The sequence below is a fragment of the Sinohyriopsis cumingii genome, chromosome 10 (genome assembly GCF_028554795.1).
Source record: "Sinohyriopsis cumingii isolate HCF-2022 chromosome 10, ASM2855479v2, whole genome shotgun sequence".
NCBI classification, from domain to species: domain Eukaryota; kingdom Metazoa; phylum Mollusca; class Bivalvia; order Unionida; family Unionidae; genus Sinohyriopsis; species Sinohyriopsis cumingii.
Genome location: NC_142970.1, coordinates 56,584,704 through 56,599,747, shown reverse-complemented (window position 1 = coordinate 56,599,747; position 15,044 = coordinate 56,584,704).

The window sequence follows — 15,044 nt, the reverse complement described above, 5'->3', positions numbered from 1 at the left end:
ATTTTACAATCCAATTCACAACACAACACTTTAAAAAGTTCATAGACTTCTGTGTCTTTGTTCACTCTCACTGTTTTTTGTAATTCTTCACTTTCACAGGTTTTTCCTCCTCTTTTTCATCACTTTCTCCTCATCTTCTTTTCTTCTCTTTTACTCCTTCTGGACATGCCTGGGTTCATCCTTTTGAGAGGGTACCTCTTCTTCTTCCTGTTTGGAACCTCTCTCTTCTTCTGTTTGTTTGCACAGTCCGAAGACCAATGTCCTTTCTCTAGACAGTGATAACATGTATCTTGACTTTTGTGTCTTCTGACACTTGTCTTGCTTTTTTGTCGGTCTTCACATTCTGAAGCCCAATGCCCTTTCTTCTGAAAGATAGAGCAAGTATTTTGACTTTTATCTCGAAAGGAGGGTGAGTAGTCCGTCTGCTTGTCTGAAGAAAATTTTCGCATAACACCTCGCAAAGCTCTGATCAAAAGTTCGATCTGTGTGGGTTCTTCCATCGTTCTGGTCAGTTTGAAAGTGAAATGAATACTAGGAGGGAAGACACTGGTCTGACATGGATATAAGGGACCATGGTGTTTAAAATGGAGTCATTTGAGGTTTTGCAGTCATGATGAAACAATCGCATCATTTCGTGGAGAAAGGAGAAGAAAGTAAGAGGCAGAAACGCGATTTATCGCCTCGCATAGTAGGTGAAGTCTTGGCTCAAATTCATGCCAGTGAGTTTGAAGATGGCATGTATGAGCCAGAATCCAGGCCCAGAGAGTCTGCACTCAACCAAAGTCCACCATTAACTCCTCAAAAGTACTACCACATTCATGAGACGGAAAAGCGCTCCTCTAGAAAATTCAGAACTACGGCTTACACGTACAAGGGGAAGTTTAAAGATTTTAAGTCCAAAGTACCCTTGGCGAAAACAGAGGGGTTGATCACCGGGGTGTGGGAATCCTTGTTAACCACACTGTAACGGCAATGTCAAGCCAAAGAAGACGATCACTTGAGACTTTCCATTCATCACGACAGTTTGAAGTCCTCAGTTTGGATCGAGTTTAGCAGCCCAGAAGAATTGATACCTCCAAAGTCATCGACAAGATTCGACATTTGCAAATATCCAATGACAAGTTTCACATCACCAATGGAAAAGCGACACTGTTCATGACCCATGTTTCTCTTCCCCAAGAGTCAGGACGCAAAAGGTGTTATTGGTGGATGACCTTCGCAGCACCAAAATGAGTCCCGCCCGAGTTAAGAACCCTCAAGACAAGATGTGTTTAGCCCGTGCCATCTTCGTAGGACGAACGTATGCCGACAAGAACAACACGGCAGAATGGAAAAGAGCTTGGAAAACCGTTTAAAAATCGAACCGAGCCAAACAACGAAGTGAAGCAGAACTGTTACAGCAAGCGGGGCTATCCAAAGACACACCCTGTGGCATTCCTTAAATGCAAAAATTGCAAGATGTCCTGGCTCCACGCTGCACCTTGAAAGTACTCCCTCAAGAAGTCACGGACCTCTGTTGCTTGGAAGCAAAGATTTCAAAGATGGAAAATACATTCACGTATATCATCACAATGAACATTTCGATGCCATTACCAGTATCACTGCATTCCTGGGATACGGTTATTATTGTGAGAAATGTGACTATGGCTATAACAATCGAGAGCGATACAAGCATTGTGGATCGAAATGTTCAGGATATTTGGCCTCTAAATCCTGTCTGGACGAAGGACAAGAACGAGTGCATTGCCATGCTTGTCAGCGAACGTTTGTCAGCCCTGCCTATTACCAACAACATTTGAAGACGCAAGATTTACAGCAGAAAAGTGTTTGTCAACTCCAGAGATTGTGCCCTACTTGTGGACAAGGCATACGTATGTTCAGTGTGGCTCATCGACCATGCGAGAAATGCATTCAAGAGCCAATCTTTAGTCATTGCCCTCACTTCAGCAAGATTTCTGGAGGACGTGAAAAAATCTTTCGGGGACCGAACACGTTGGCCGATTTCGCCCAAATGACGAGACGTGGAGCCAAGAGGACATCGAACGTTACGGAGATTGTCATCGCCATGTCACGATAATGGCTCACAATTTCTCGGGATACCTTGGACAGTTTCTTTTGAGACACTTTCGGGAACAAAGTACCGAACGCCTGAAAGTGACTTTGAACGGAACCAAAATCATTTCCATGCAAGTGGGACAAGCGCAGTTTAAAGATTCGATGAGTTACTTGGCCATGCCTATTAATTCGAATGCCTAAAACGTTTGGAATGACGGAAATGGCCAAAGGCTATTTCCGCACTTTTTCAATACCCAAGCCAATCAACACGGAGTTCTACCCCATTTACCTGGAGATCATTACTACGACCCAGACAACATACCGAACAACGGGAAGTTTTATATGCTTGGTACCAGACTCATGCCTCGGACCCCTTCGACTTTCAGGAAGAAATGTTAAAGTATTGTCGTTCCGACGTAGACATTTTACGGTGTTGATGTGGAAAATTTCGAGAATTGTTCATGGAACAAAGAGGGATCGATCCTTTGAAGGAAGCCTGCACCATTGCCAAAGCATGTTCCTTAGTGTACCACCAACGATTCATGCCCGAAAACACATGGCTGTCATAAGCTCTCAAACTACGAACTTTGTCAAACGTCAGTACTCGGTCAATGCCCTACGCATGCTACATTACTTGTGCGACAAGGAAGACAAATGGATTCAACATGCCCAAAACGGAGGAGGCGAAAAGACCATCGGAACGTATTCGGTAGATGGTTGAGACTTAGAAAACCCCAAGAGCTTGTATGAGCTTAACGGGTGCTTATTTCACGGATGTCCCCCCTGCTACCCTCAACGTGACACAAAAAATCAGTTTTTACAAAATACTATGGAAGGCTTGTACGAGGCCACTTGTCAGCGGCGCTTGAAGTTAGAACAGCAAGGATACCAAGTGGTGGAAATGTGGGAACAGGAGTACGATCACCGTTTGAAAACCAATCCCGAGTTTAAACGCATTGTGGAAAATTAGAAGCTGGTGGACCCACTGAACCCTCGGGATTGTTTGTATGTGGGACGGACAAATGCCACCTGTTTGATGTACCACGCTGACGAGGAGAAAGGAGAAGAAATCAAATATTTGGACGCGTGTTCACTGTATCCTTACGTGTGCAAATATCGTCACCCCGAATTGCTGACGGAACACATCGACCTGGACAAAATTAGACAAGAAGAAGGATTGATTAAGTCTTGCCTCCCGCGGACTTGTACCATCACGCTTTACCTCACCATTGCCATGGAAAACTGTTGTTTTCCTTGTGCCGAAACGTGCAACCAAGACCGACCTTGTCAGCACACCCAGGAAGAACGCTCCTTGACGGGAACGTGGGTCAGCGTGGAATTGTTTAAAGCTCTGGACCTGGGATATCAACTGTTTGAAGTGTACGAAATTAACCACTTTCCCAAGACACAAAAATACAAGGGCAACAAGACCCAGAAAGGCATTTTCGCAGACTACGTGGATGCATTTTTGAAACTGAAACAAAAAATCAGCGGCTATCCTTCTTGGTGCCACACTTCCGAAGGCCAAATGACATTCAAAAAGAAATACTGGGAGCAGGAAGACATCACTTTAGACCACGTGGAGAAAAACGAAGGAAGGCGATCGTTTGCCTAAGTGATGTTAAATTGCTTGTGGGGCAAAATGGCAGAACGACCGTGTTTGCCCAAGACGGACTATTTGACAGACCCTTCCCGCTACTTCCAGATCGTTCACGACAAAACTAAATAGACGAAACACGTAGACGTCATTCGTGACGACTTGATCTTAGTCAATTACGAAGAAGAACTGGATTTTGTTGAAGCCGACGAATTTGGAAATGTCATCATTGCGGTTTACGTGACAGCTCATGGTCGCTTAAAATTTACGAAGTTTTAGAACTGTTAGGAGATTGTATGCTGTATTTTGACTTGGACAGTTGCATCTACGTCGATCACCTGGGTCAATATTACTCTAAAATCGAAGGAGACCGTTTAGAAGCCTGGACGGACGAACATCCCAACGACAAGATTCTAAGTTTTGTTAGTGGCGGTCCTAAATACGACGGCTACGAATACGAGACCTACAAGGAGAAGTGCAAAGTGAAAGGATTGGCTCTCAATTATCGAAGCAGTCGAGTAGTGAACTTTGGCGTACTGAAAGAAGCCTTGCTGTTCTGGAGAGGATGGAAACTTTAAAGTGACCACCTACGAACCGCACAGTATTGTACGTTTGGCCACACACCAAATCGTCAGTCGGTCTTTAGAAAAAGTGTATGAAATCGTGTACCAGAAGCGAGTGTGACTTCCGAACCACTTCACGTTGCCGCAAGATAATGTCGATATTGGTCAGCATATAAAAAGGGACAACGTCCAAGACCGATAGTTCATTGTAACTACCAGGACCAAGCGAGAAAGACGAATACTTTTAAACAGACGTCATTCAAGTTTGGTGATTCTCAAGTTTAGTGCGATGCTGTATCTTGCGATTGCAGCGATGCCGTACGCTGTGACCTCAGCGATTCATTACTACATCATGGTAACTTTGCTATGACTACTACTACCACCACCTCACCTACCATAGAAAGTGATGATGTGCGTGTCAAACCTGACGGATGCGAAAGCGATGCAACTCGTTACAGAACACCTTATCACTTGACTGGTTTTGATTGCCAATGTTTTCCTTCACGTGACACCATGCAGCTACCACCCTACAAATGTCATCCAACCCTGCGTAAACTCCTGCGGCAATGAGACTGTGAAAGACGAATATTCGTTCCCTGTACATTTGTCTAGATACTGCGACTTTGAAAATCATTTTCAAACGTTCCAAGTAAAGTGGCCTAAATATCTGGGAGGACCCATCCCCGAAGAATTTGTCAGAGCCGGATTTATCTACTTGGGCAAATGGGGATGAAATCAAGTGCTTCAGTTGCAGTGTGTCACTTTACGAGTGGGAGCAGAAAGATTTGGCTTACATGGAACATGCTCAATGGTCTCCGCATTGTCACTACCTACCTTTAGTGGGACCCTAGTCATTGACTTGGCATACCTTGTCGTTTATGAAACCAGCTTGGCTAGGAGTCAAACCCCTTTAAAAAAATAATATTCAAGGATTACCAAACGAATTGCAAGAGAAGATCTACAAGGAAGTTTGGCAGGGACTTGCCAGAACAAAATCTCAATAGGTGAATGATGAACTTCGGTGTCGAGAAATTCACAAGAGGAAATTGACAAAAGTCAACAATCTCGTCAGATTTTTCTGGATCAGGTCTGCACTCATTCGATTATTCCGCTCTAGACCGTTTACATCAGAAGATTTTTTTGACATTCTTGACTGTTACCCTGGATGGAAGTGGTCAGAAATTACTATGTTCATTACTTTCGCTCTAGGAGAAGATTTTAAATATAATAAGGAGAATTAGAAGTGACCCCAACATGGATATAAATACTGACTGACATGATCATGGATATTTTACAAGGGAATATTTGTGGTTTTCCTGTGGAGTTGAGAGAACGCATTTACCAAGAGCTTGTCAAAATACAAGTGAAACGCAAACAACAATTTCATCCGTTATGTCTCTGATGTTTAAACCACTGGTACCTGAATACAATGTAGACATACTGCAACGAATTCCAGAGAAAGTGTTAGAGGATTACAAAAATCCTTTACACAATGTAAACTTAGTTCAAGTTGAAACTGTGGACTAAAACCATTTAGATTCGCCACTCAAATACGATCATCCCTGTTCAGAAAGTACACTTATTGCCACCGACAAGAAGATTTATAGAAACGGGCTACCATGTCACTGTCTTTATCCGTGGTGATACAACAGATTCCAAATCAATGACAGTATTCAGACGGCGAATAATTATCAACACTTATTACGAGACCTGTGTCCCATGAATTGGGGTCGACGTGTGGTGTGTGTCTTAGTGACTTTTTTCTGCGATTTTAGTTTACGATCCGATTCCTTGTGGGCTCTTTCCGAACAGTACTTACCACCAAATAAAACATGAAAATGGTCTCTTTAAATGTTAAAAGCCTTGCGCTTTCATCAGGATATTTCTCGACCTCTACGGGGAAAAAAGATTCGTCAACTTTTAGGTACTGAATATGTGCACGACGATGTGTGTGTAGCTTGTGACTTACACCCTCACTGGACATATGTACGTGACTGGAAAAGTTAGGGTTTCGAGGCTTGAACTTAGAAGCGGCTCTTTATGCCCACGAGTTATAATCCTAAATTCAATTACCCAGTGAAAAAAGTAACTTTTAAACCTGTGTTAGTGACATTGCTAGAAGAAGATCCCGTCACCGAGGAAAACCACTCCCTTCAGGACAGGACTGTCATTCCTGAAATACTATTTAGGGAGGACACCTGTGTGACTTTAACCAATGTAGAGATAGTAAGAACATTACACGCTGTCCCTAGGACACATTTGTTAGCAAAAACATGTTGCACATTGACTTGTTTATATTACACTTCGATCGTTGTGATGTGTAGTTTATCGCTGTACTGATCCTTTGGCTTTTATGTATTTTTGTCTTTCCTGTTGTTCCACTTTAAAAAAATCAATAAACGTGTCCTGAAAAAGTTTAAAAACTCTTGTATGTCTTCGTGAAAAACGTGACATTCACTGCTCTATGGCTACCTCTTCTGTCTCTGGTCCCTCTTCCTCCACTTTCAAAGTCATCGACGAACACTTAGATTGTGCCAATTGGGAGGTCTTGTGTCTTCGCCAACCTATTAATATGTGTTGCCGGACACAGCGGTTCAGTCAAAACCGAATTTGTCAAACGTTTGAGTGTGTGTGAGTGCGTGTGATTTGAATTTTTAACGTAACTTTAACAATTTTTCAGTCATATCGCTACGATGTCTGCAGTGTGACAGTTTATAGTGATGTCTAGCACTGGGGCATCATACCGCAGACATGTAGCATGGTGTCCCACCCAGTCACATTATCCTGACACCAGGCCGACCAGTCCTAACACTAACCTCTTAATGCTGAGCGCCAAACCAGGCAGTTGTTAGTACCATTTTTGTAAGTCTTTGGTATGACTCAGCCGGGGATCCAACCCATGACCTCTCGCATCCGAGGCGGACGCTCTCAAACGTTTGATCACATAAACATCATTTGATCGACCAATCGTAGCAGACGTTACATACTGCTTGGGTTGATACCTGGTGCGTTCAGTCGCAGCTGAATACCAGCTTTTATCATGAGTGCGTGTTGGGTTCATTCCCACTCATGACGATCCTACATTCAGGTCGTTAGGGACCTGATGACCAAATTAATGAGTGTTCTTTGAACACATAAATGCCTGGGGGATGAGGCACTAAGTCCTTCACCTAGGATCAATTAAACATCTTGCGGTGCAAGAGTAAAGCGTCGTACATGCCCAGTCGGGCGAAAACGACGTAAATTAAAATAATCAAGCAGTCAATTCGTGCCATTAAACACGGAATACACCAACGTCATGAGAATATTACAAGAGGCAGTAGCGCTGCACAGAACTTGACCAAGCTTCACCGAATGATTTATAAAATAAATTTCTTTAAAGTTTGTTACAATTATGCTGATCTACCATCAAATATCAAAGAAAACAAACTTTAAATGACTTCATTACTAGTACACAATTTTGTAAACACTCCTCGAGCTTCCATATTTATTATATGCTAAACCGTTAAATAGAGTTTGCGAAAACTTGACACATGATGTTAGAGGCCTGTACAAATGATGCTTGGGGCCCCGGTTGGCCGAGTGGTCTAAAGTGTTTGCCTTTACCGATTACTGCCAACTCACCTTTGTCAGCATGGGTTCGAGCCTCGGGCTGGACAGTAGAATCCCATGAGTCGATGATTCTTATAGGTTTTTCCACGGAATTCCTCCACTATTTATACTGGCCGCCATGTAAAGCCTAACATGCCCTGAAAATGCTGTCAAACCCAACCCACCAACAAATATGGCCTCCCTAACTAAATATAGAAAAAGTTTTAAACAAGTTCTGTAAAAGTGTTGAATATAATTTCACCAATCTTGATAGAAAACACCCTGATATGAAGGGTACTGGTTTATGCAAGTTATGTCGATTAGCCGACAGATATTGCCACCATTACTAAATATATAAATATTTAAACTCCTCAATAACCACTCTACTGATTTTGACCAAATTTGACGGAAAGCACCACGACGTAGAGGGCTTTCGTACAGCTAATGCTAATTCGCCAAACATTATGGCCACAATTACAAAAAATAGAAGACAATTACAAAAAATAAAAGACCAAAACTAAAACAAATCAAATTTTCGCAATTACCACCGACCATTATTCGAGCAAATCAGATATAAAGAATCTTGACATAGAATGATTTCAAGTTTATATAAACATTCATCCTATTTTGACCAGGCCTCATAGAAAGCATCCCTTCGTAAGGACTTTTCAACAGTAATTTAAGTAAAGCTGGAGTGTTTGCAAGGCTGTGTATTATCTTTGCATAAGTTAAGATGATCAATGTATGAATATGTATTAACGACACGTCAACACAATTTTTGGTATATAGCGCCGATTGAAGGTATATTTCTAATAAAATATAATGGGAATAGTTTCGTGATACTTTGGGAATATATAACCTTCCAAATAAACGTAAATATGTGACTATGTCCTTCAAGATAAAAGGCAAATATCTTGAAAGGTTTGTATGTATACTAGACCTGCAAAGACCAAGAATATCAAGGGAGATAACTCTGGGAATCCATACAGAAAGTGCTCAAAATCAAACTCTTTTGAGCTGTTCACTGAAAGGATGATTCAAATCTAATCATATTTATGTGGAAGCTTGAGAGTTCACATGGTTGTACATTAGCATAATAGTTCCACGAGACGATCAAGGGTAATAATAGTTGCAGGAAGCGATCAAGGGCCATACTAGTTCCAGGATGCGATTAAGGATCATAATAGTTGCAGGAGGCGATTAAGGGCCATAATAGTTGCATGAGGCGATCAAGGGCCATAATAGTTCCAGGAGGCGGTCAAAGGTCATAATGGTTCCAGGAGGCGGTCAAGGGTCATAATGGTTCCAGGAGACGATCAAGGGTTGCAATAGTTCCAGGAAGCGATCAATAACCATAATAGTTCCAGGAGCCAATCAAGGGTCAAAATAGTTGCAGGAGACGATCAAGGACCATAATATTTGCAGGAGGCGATTAAGGGCCATAACAGTTCCAGGAGGCGCTCAAAGACCATACTAGTTCCAGGAGACGATCAAGGGCAATAATGGTTCCAGAAGACGATCAAGGGCCATACTAGTTCCAGGAGGTGATCAATGGTCATAATAGTTCCAGGAGACGATAAAGATCAATAATAATTCCAGGAGGCGATCAAGGGCCATGATAGTTCCAGGAGACGTCCAAAAGCGAATAATGGTTCCAAGAGATGATCAAGGGCCATAATAGTTCCAGTAGGTGATCAATGGTGATAATAGTTCCAGGTGGTGATCAATGGTCATAATAGTTCCAGGAGGTGATCAAGGGCCATAATAGTTACAGGAGACGATCAAGGACCATAATGGTTCCAGGAGACGATCAATGGCCATAATAATTCCAGGAGGTGATCAATGGTCATAAGAGTTCCAGGAGACGATCAAGGGCAATAATGGTTCCAGGAGACGATCAAGGGCCATAATAATTCCAGGAGGTGATCAATGGTCGTACTAGTTCCAGGAGACGATCAAGGGCAATAATGGTTGCAGGATACGATCAAGGGTCATAATAGGTCCAGGAGCCGATCAAGATCAATAATAATTCCATGAGGCGAGCAAGGGCCATAATAGTTTCAGGAGACGATCAAAAGCGAATAATGGTTCCAAGAGACGATCAAGGGCCATAATAGTTCCAGTAGGTGATCAATAGTCATAATAGTTCCAGAAGCTGGTCAATGGTCATAATAGTTCCAGGAGGTGATTAAGGGCCATAATAGTTACAGGAGACGATCAAGGGCTATAATAGTTCCAGGAGGTGATCAATGGTCATAATAGTTCCAGGAGACGATCAAGGTCAATAATAATTCCAGGAGGCGATCAAGAGCCATAATAGTTCCAGGAGACGTTCAAAAGCGAATAAATTGTTCCAAGAGACGATCAAGGGCCATAATAGTTCCAGTAGGTGATCAATGGTCATAATAGTTCCAGGTGGTAACCAATGGTCATACTAGTTCCAGGAGGTGATCAAGGGCCATAATAGTTACAGGAGACGATCAAGGGCCATAATGGTTCCAGGAGACGATCAATGGTCATAATGGTTCCAGGAGACGATCAATGGCCATAATAATTCCAGGAGGTGATCAATGGTCATAAGAGTTCCAGGAGACGATCAAGGGCAATAATGGTTCCAGGAGACAATCAAGGGCCATAATAATTTCAGGAGGTGATCAATGGTCGTAATAGTTCTAGGAGACGATCAAGGGCAATAATGGTTGCAGGAGACGATCAAGGGCCATAATAGGTCCAGGAGCCGATCAAGATCAATAATAATTCCATGAGGCGAGCAAGGGCCATAATAGTTTCAGGAGACGATCAAAAGCGAATAATGGTTCCAAGAGACGATCAAGGGCCATAATAGTTCCAGTAGGTGATCAATGGTCATAATAGTTCCAGGAGCTGATTAATGGTCATAATAGTTCCAGGAGGTGATCAAGGGCCATAATAGTTACAGGAGACGATCAAGGGCTATAATAGTTCCAGGAGGTGATCAATGGTCATAATAGTTCCAGGAGACGATCAAGGTCAATAATAATTCCAGGAGGCGATCAAGGGCCATAATAGTTCCAGGAGACGTTCAAAAGCGAATAAATTGTTCCAAGAGACGATCAAGGGCCATAATAGTTCCAGTAGGTGATCAATGGTCATAATAGTTCCAGGTGGTAACCAATGGTCATACTAGTTCCAGGAGGTGATCAAGGGCCATAATAGTTACAGGAGACGATCAAGGGCCATAATGGTTCCAGGAGACGATCAGTGGTCATAATGGCTCCAGGAGACGATCAATGGCCATAATAATTCCAGGAGGTGATCAATGGTCATAAGAGTTCCAGGAGACGATCAAGGGCAATAATGGTTCCAGGAGACGATCAAGGGCCATAATAATTCCAGGAGGTGATCAATGGTCGTAATAGTTCTAGGAGACGATCAAGGGCAATAATGGTTGCAGGAGACGATCAAGGGCCATAATAGGTCCAGGAGCCGATCAAGATCATTAATAATTCCATGAGGCGATCAAGGGCCATAATAGTTTCAGGAGACGATCAAAAGCGAATAATGGTTCCAAGAGACGATCAAGGGCCATAATAGTTCCAGTAGGTGATCAATAGTCATAATAGTTCCAGGAGCTGATTAATGGTCATAATAGTTCCAGGAGGTGATCAAGGGCCATAATAGTTACAGGAGACGATCAAGGGCCATGATAGTTCCAGGAGGTGATCAATGGTCATAATAGTTCCAGGAGACGATCAAGGTCAATAATAATTCCAGGAGGCGATCAAGGGCCATAATAGGTCCAGGAGCCGATCAAAAGCGAATAATGGTTCCAAGAGACGATCAAGGGCCATAATAGTTCCAGGAGGTGATCAATGGTCATAATAGTTACAGGAGGTGACCAAGTGTCATAATAGTTTCACGAGACAATCAAGGGCCATAATAGTTGTAGGTATTGTTGATGTGAAACATTGAACCAAATTGCATCTGTAATGTTCAGAAAGTATGCTCATGCTGATCTCTTCCGAGCTGTTATTTAATCTAAAATTCGCACAACTTTTCAACTATAATAATTTTTTATATACATTGTAGTGTCGTCACAATATGTTGCGCTTTGAATAAACAGCTTGTTGTTGTTGTGGGGTTTAACGCCTTTTGTCAGCACAAGATAGGTGGCGGTCAGTATCAATTGCCAGTATCAATGGTGGAGGAAGGATCCGGTAAAAACCCAGAAAGAACCACAAGCTTTCTCACGTACCCACATTGGCCGAACCCGAGACTCGAACCCACGCAGACATAGGCGAGACGGCAGCGATCCGTAACGGTGAGCGCTTTAGACCACTTTGCCACTCGAGGCCCAGGAATAAACAGCTTGTACGTGCCTGTGTGAAATATACCGCATTAGATCTTTTGCAGTTTTAAAACTTGATTACAGTTACAGATTTTAATTACAATGCATTACAGTGGAGAAGCAATTGAGCATATTGATTGCTTTTTAAACAAAAGGATATTGTGTTTTCAACAACTCTTCAGTAAATTCGAAGACAGCGATTAATCTTTATGTCACATTACAATAATTTACCTTGCGGAGTGTTCTTATTCTCCTCGCAATGAGGTAATACTATACTTTGTAACATCATAGATTTCTGTATGATTAGGCCTAACTGTAGGAAGTCGAGAACATATTGTATGCAGCCAGTGACAGATGGATCGCGAAATTCAAGTCATTCAATTGTCTTCAGTTAAGATTTGAGAAAGTAAATGCATGCATGTTGAGTTACAGTAATTGCACTATATCTTTTTCATATTCCGGACAGGTCTCGAAATTATCATCTAAGAGAGGTTTTCTCCCTTTTTAGAATTATTCTTTACAAATCGACGGATATAAACAAATCTTAGATAAACAGACTTTAATAGTTTTTCCTCTGCTTGTCAGGTACTTTGTATCAATGTCTTTGATCATGGATTTAATAGGGTGAAGTAGGTAGTTGTATTCTTCCGTTTCAAAGTTTCCCTTCATGCTCCAAAACCCCTTGCCTGAACATAGACGTATGAGAACTGTTTTCCTGCGCATGCGGGCTTTTGAGCAGGACCCTGTGCCTATATAATCCTTGTTTTCCTTCGATTATTACAGTCTTCTTGAACTGTAAAAATGGGTTATACAAAAATGTGTGCCCTCATGTATGTATGTATGTATGTATGTATGTATGTATGTGTGTGCATGTGTTTGTGTGTATACATGCATGTGTTTGTGTGTATGTGTATGTGTGTGTATGCACTATCGTTTAGCGGCACCCCAGCACATTGCTGGCTATATTTGCCAGTTAAAAGTCAAGTCCTGTAAATTTAAACCCGAAGAATTGCACAAACATGTTTGGAAGATGAAGTATTCCAAATAAATATAAACATGCACAAACATGTTTGGAAGATGAAACCTTGCAAATAAATATAAACATACACAAACGCGTTTGGAACATAGCGCCTTCAAACAAATGTAAGCATAATTACATCTCAAAGGAGTACATTTTAAAACATGCATTAAATAAATTATACATTTTCACACATACGCTTTTCAGGAATTTCATACAGATACAAGTTTCGTTCTACTTCGGAAAATAATTTTTTTGGTGTCATGTCAGTAAGTTCCATGCATGTGCAATTCAGGCTGACCAGCACATTTAAAGTTACCCAGATAAGATAGAATTTAAATCAATTGCTACGAGTACGCAAATAGCGTCTCCAATTTTTGTTTCCTTTATCAAGGTACTGACTTTTGTTGCCAGTTCTACGATATACAGTGACAACCAAACAAGAAAGCAGAATACCGATAACTATACATTAGGACCCTAACGGAGATAGCGAAACACGTGGTTATTGTCACAGCAGGTGGCCTTGCTAGATAATGGTAGTTATCATTCCACTGTGGTTTTGTTAATAATTTCTCTCTTTCCGTCATCATCGTCAACGTCATCTTTTTCTTCTTCAATACAAATGAATACCCACAATGCACTTTTCGTATAAGTTGAGGTAACGTAAGAGGAGAAAGAAGGAAACAAAGTGGTTTTGAAAATACAGGTAAATATTACAATTTGGATGTTAAAAAAATGAAACATCGCTATAAACAACATTATCCCTTAAAATTTACTGTGCTCCCTCTTCTATCTTATCCCTCGGCCCCACGCTATCTTTCACTGTCCTTCCTGCATGAAGATAGTGAAGCAGAGGGGTACAAACCTTTAAAATATTATTGAATCCCTACATTCCAATTGTATTTCACTGATCAATATAATGAATTTCATACGTTCCCTCACATGGACAGTTTTACAGAGTTGGTGTTTTTCTTTCTTTGAAAGTGTTCTGAGTAGTGACATATACATTTACCTTACAATAAATAATGAATGAAACTGGATTTAAAATCGCACTGAAAGAAGCGTCAGATCGGTCTAGGGTTGGTGTGTAGGGCTGTTCGTATCCACTTAATGCAAATACAAGTACCTATTTCATCACGTGGCTAAAAAAATGTACAACTGACTTATACTGCTTTTTTTCCGGATAGTTTTATTTTGTCGATCTTGAGTGGTATTATAACTGTAAGAAGGCTAAGAAAAACATGGCATGGTTCCAAGTACACACACAAATATAGAAGTGTACTGAGACGTGATTCAATTTAATGCGCATTGGATGTGATTATTCTCTCTCTCTCTCTCTCTCTCTCTCTCTCTCTCTCTCTCTCTCTCTCTATATATATATATATATATATATATATATATATATATATATATATATATATATATCAAACCAAATAAAAGGAAACATCTGATTTTTCTTTTTGACACGTGTTTTGTTAACCCTAGATCGTCAAGTACAACACGTTATGCGTGATACCAAAGCGACGTGTTCTTCTGAATTGTCTTTACAAGGTCACGACTTCATTAACATGACAGTAAACCATGCTACACGACAGCCAAATCACTGCTTGACGATTAATGTGCACTTGTCTATTTCTTAGCTACCTAGCTGTCATAATTTATAAGAAGGCATTTCTGTCTTCATTTTCGTAAGCCTGGAACATTCTTTTAAATTAAAATAATTAGAACGTTGACGTTTATTAGGGAGTAATTACTATGCGGTCATTTAATAGAAGTGCTCAGCCGAAAGGGAGCGTAGCGAGGGATAGAATGATACAGTTAGGTGCTAGACGATACAAATCTGTTCCATTGTCCTTCTTTGTCCTGGATATAGATTGGTCAATATTTAATCAC